The sequence below is a fragment of the Tupaia chinensis genome, unplaced genomic scaffold (genome assembly GCF_000334495.1).
Source record: "Tupaia chinensis unplaced genomic scaffold, TupChi_1.0 Scaffold149705_1, whole genome shotgun sequence".
In the NCBI taxonomy this organism is placed as follows: domain Eukaryota; kingdom Metazoa; phylum Chordata; class Mammalia; order Scandentia; family Tupaiidae; genus Tupaia; species Tupaia belangeri.
In genome coordinates this window covers 127,738-132,780 of record NW_006209549.1, presented here as the reverse complement: position 1 = coordinate 132,780, position 5,043 = coordinate 127,738, and the positions used below count along the sequence as shown (strand labels likewise).

Here is a 5,043-nt window from a genome sequence, read left to right as displayed (position 1 = left end):
GCCAACTGCAACATGACTCTAGTCTCTGCTGACTTGAAAAACACACTGGACATATGTGCATGAGTGCCCAAAATCCCAACAGGATGGAGAAATGGTGGTGTAACCATGTCCCATTGGTTGGTCCTTTCTCCTCCTTCTCTCTAGCTCTCTGGGGAGTGCACATATCTTCTGAGGGAAAATGAGTAGTTATAAATATTAAATGAGAGAGGAGGTGGGGCCTGCATGACAAGATGGAGTTACTGCAAGTCCTGAAGTGGGGGTACCAGAGGTTCAATGGTCACCACGACTTCCATGGCTACCTATGAATTTTTTTCAGGACAAATTTTGTGAAGGTTGGTACATTAGTGGAAGAAGATAAATATGGAAAATAAAATACGATGAAGTTAACACGCAATTTTTTGGCCATCACCAATGGGTTACATATACTACTGAAATGAATGGCAAAAACACATTCTGGGATGTGGATGGAAGTATGGGGTCTCCTGAATGGCATTATTGACTTCATTTTATGACTGATGACCGTCCAACAACAAACCACCTACTGCTCATAAACTCATCTGGATGAACCCTAGATTCAGCATGAGTGGCACTCCAGAACAGCATGCACCTTCTTTCATCATTAGGAAGAAGATTGAGAAGTGGGTTCCGCCTTCAACACCTTACGAGTAAAGACCATGGAAAAGAGCTTAACGCATACAATATGGGGCTTTCCATGGAATTGCATTTTACTGCTTCCCATTACCTTGATTAAAATCATCTGACAAATAAATAAATAAATGAGATACTCTACAGAATTTCAGATAAAATAATAACTCATATCAAAGGGAAAGGATCATTAGATATGTCAAAGACAAAAACTAAATGAGGAAGAGAAATGATTTTATTAGGACTATTGGAACGGGGTGAGGATCCCATATGTGATTCATCTCTGTGAGGTAATTTTATATTACACTTTTATCAGGGGGAGCATATAAGCCAACGGTAGTGTGTATTGTAGCATATCAGTCAATCACTGCAGATAAAATGTTCACTGTTTGTCCCAGGATCAAGACAGCTCAAGGACTCACAATTCCAATAGTCTGTCTTTCATGAGACAATGGGGAGTTGAACAGTCTGGAGCTCTATCAACAGAACTTGCTTTATCCCAGGTAAACAATGGAGCCATCTGTTAATGTCACCGGTCATGACAGAGGGTGCTTAGAACTCCCGTCTAATACAGGGTAGGCTGGTTCTCTGTGCCAGTTTCCCAGAACAGAAAATGTTGAGATATTCCTTAAATGTCAGGGTTTTCCAGAAGCATAGGGTTCAGCAAAGCTCAATATTATTATAGTGTCCTCATTTCTCTTATATGTAAGATATGAAAATAAATGGGCCTCTTTCCTGGGAATGTTATCACGCCAAGCGTAGTTCCTAGAAATTATTTAATATGACTTCTTTACCATTATTGTTGGGTATTGCATCATTACTTTAGGAAGTTAGGTACTGCTTTAGTAGTACCTAACTTCCTTCTTCCTTGTGCTCAGTGACAGGACACGGGATAAACACTTTGTTCACTTTGCTCGCTGGATCCTTCTGAGGGTCACTCACAAGGCTTACATGACAGGTTGTTGCCCAGCTGATCTTGACTGACAGACCTCGACTGACAGATCTGAGACACTACAAAATTGCCTGTAATTCTCAGTTCTCTGGGCAAACCAAAGCATTTGAGTAAATGGCAGTATCTTACCAGGGTTTCTTTTCATTTATCTGACCTGGTTATTTACCCAAACTTATTTCCTTAGGTGATTTGGCCAGTGAATTGGGGAGGGTATGGGATATATGTCTTGACTGTTTAGAATAAAGATATAAATAAATAAATGCAATTCATTTTATAGATGTAAATCATTACCATGATTCTGTTTGAGTGTGCCCTGTTCTCCCTAGGTTGTTCAACGTGGAATGATAGGTTGCTCTTTAATAGCCTATCAAATGAGGGCTGAAATTACACTGAAGAATTTTCTCTTAATGTCTTTTTCTGGCAAATAATATTCGTTTTTAAAACTACCATTTAAAAAATGGATAATGTAATGTCACATGCATACCATTTTCTAAGCTGTAATCTTCAAAAGAATGAATTCCATAAAAATTATTCCCAAAAAAGTGACTGTAATTTGCAACAAATTAGCTTAAGTATAGTTTTAAAAATACAGTTTTGAATCATTACCTGCTGCTTTATTGGCTCACGTATGGAGTGACATTTATAGAATTTTCCACTTATCAAGCCTTCAGTCTCAGGCAATTTCAGACTGCTCTGAGGGGAATCATGATGATTAATACCTCATTCTGACATGACCCTCAATCACAACATAGCAAAATTCATTAGCCCCAAGATTGAAAAACCATCGAATCACTTTCAAGTATAATGTTTCTATATATTTAATAAAGTTTCATTTTGTACACAATAGTCAATGGAACAACAATGTTTCCACAGTTAAGAAACTTTGAATGGCATTAAACTAACATAAATATTGAAATAGGATGTTCTGCATTCATGTGACAGTTTTGCTTTTTGCAAGCATTTTGTCATTAGACAGCTGCTATTTCTGCATTTCAAATTTTTTTGTAAAAGTAAGAATACTTGTGTTGGAGTATAAGATATAAAAGTAAAGTGATATAAATAACACAACATAATCAATATACTCTTGGTACATTCATGTAAGAGCACAATAAATATAACTTTTAAGTGAGATTTTTGCAGTAGGGTTTGTGCGCTGATTGCCAAGAAAGACAGAGACAGATAGACAGAAAGAAAGAAATCATCCACCTGGGGGGATGGCCATGCTGCAATCCATTCTCCTCCTTTCTCCTCTTGAGATTTTGGGTCTGCATGCACATGCACCTGGCTTGAGTTTCAAGTTTCTGAGTTCGGGAATTGTACTGGAGTTGGCCTTGTGGGAGTTTAGTGACGTAACCATTACACCATGTGTTGGACCCATAACTTTGTTTAGCTCAGGGGAAACATGTAGCTTATGTGAAGTCATTCTCTCATTAACAATGTGTTTAATGAGTATCTGTTATATGGGAAATGCTATCCCTATGGCCACTGGGTGAAATTATGGCAATAGGCTTAGTAAAGTATTATTCTTAATATAAACTGTTAATGCAGTGCCTCACATTTATAAATACCCTTAAAAAGCTTAGAAACTGGGGCCACCAGATGGAGTAGTGGTAAAAGCACTGGACTCCCATATGGCCAACCACAGTTCAATTTCCAGACCAGGTGGCTTGAAAAATCACACTGAACCCATGTCCATGCATACCAAAGATACCAGGAGGAGAAGGGATTGAGACATGGCCATTCCTCCTAGGGGGTGATTTTCCACTTTCTCTCTCACTGTCTCTGTCTCTCTCTCTGACAAGCACACAGACTCTATGGAAAAAAATACTAAAAAAAAATTTTAGAAACATACTTAGGTTACTCGAGAATAAAGGTAAGAAAGAGACTTACAAATGATAAAGAAAATACAGAATAGATGTCTACGGGATAGATATTTTAAATAGAATGCATAGACAACTGAAAGTTTGAAAACAAAACATAACAAAAACACCTTTTTGTGGAGTTGAAAGGGATTTTGAATTTAATGTCCGGAATGTTAGGGGATTTGACATTCGCCTAGGAGAGAGGTGCTGTGGTAAGCCTGCAAGGTCTGTAAGCACTGCGGAGCTCCAGCGTGGAAGTGGCAGGCAGCCCCTGTTTTGAAAGGAAATGGGGTATGTGGCTGCTGTTTCTGAACACAGAGAAGCTAATTTATTTAAATACAGGGATTGTGGCGGCTTCAGTTATTGATCTATGGATACATTTGGAGAGCATTGACCTCTTTACTGTGCTGAGACTTCTAATCAAGCAGTATGATTCTCCACATGCTTAGATTCTATTTAGTTTTCTGGCATGCTGCATTTTTCCACATACAGATCCTATACATATTTTGTTTGATTTTATGTAATTATTTTTTAAGCTATTAGAAATGTGTGTGTATACACGCGTGCGCGCACACACACACATACACACATATATATATTTGTATATTTTTTTGACAGGGAAGGGAGACGGGCTCCATAGTGCAAGGGGTTAGTGCTGCTCGGAGGAAGCAGATTTCAAATGGCTGACCAGGGTTCAATTCCCAGCCTTGCCTTAAAAAACATGGCAGATGTGCAGGTATACTTGAACCCTGACAGGATGAATGAAGAGGAATGGCTGTGTGACCATGTGCCACTGGGGGGTTCCTCTCCCCCTCTCCTCTCTCTCTCTCTCTTAGGCCTGTGTCCTCACGCATGTCCTCTAGCCTTAAAAAATGTTAATTTTAAAATTATGTTTCCCTTTAAATGTAGAAATGTAATTGAGTTTTTTGGTATGTCGACATATTCTGCTACTATCTAACTGACTGAATATTAGATTTTTATTTTTGCTTCATTGGCTAGAATTGCTACATAGATGTACTATCTGTGGGTGTTATTTCTATTATATGTAATCTTATTTCTTCCTTTCCAATCTGATTACCTTTTGTTAATTTTCTGGCTCTATTTTTCTGCTCAGGCTTCTAGTGTAACATTAAATGAAAGTGGTGAGGGTGGGCATCCTCGCTGTGCTCCCAATTTTAGGGGCAACTATTATTTTTACCAACCGTTAAGCATGATTGCAGCCGTCGGGCCTATAGCTGACCTTGATCCATAAAAGAATAGTTTCCTTGTATTCCTGGTTGCTGAGAGTTATATCAAGAATGGGTGTTGTATTTTGTGAAATGCCTCCATTATATCAATTGTAGTATTTTTTCCTTCTTTTGTCTGCTAGTATATAAGATTACATTGGCTATTTTACACATACTCAATCACTATTCCTTTCATGCCTGAGGTAAACTTCCCTTGATCATGAGATAAACTTCTCTTTCTATATTCTGAGATTTTATTTGTTTACATTTTATAGAGGATGTTGTGGCTATAAGAATGAGAAGTATTTCTAGGGAGTTTTTTTTTTTTTTACTGACTTTGGCTTTTCTTGGTTTCCGT

The 5,043-nt window shown here is 38.1% G+C and overlaps 1 pseudogene; it reads left to right on the top strand.

Moving 5' to 3' along the window:
* The first annotated feature begins 224 nt into the window (after positions 1–224).
* On the top strand, positions 225–669 carry LOC106734200 (NADH dehydrogenase [ubiquinone] 1 alpha subcomplex subunit 12-like; annotated as a pseudogene).
* Positions 670–5,043: the final 4,374 nt, after the last annotated feature.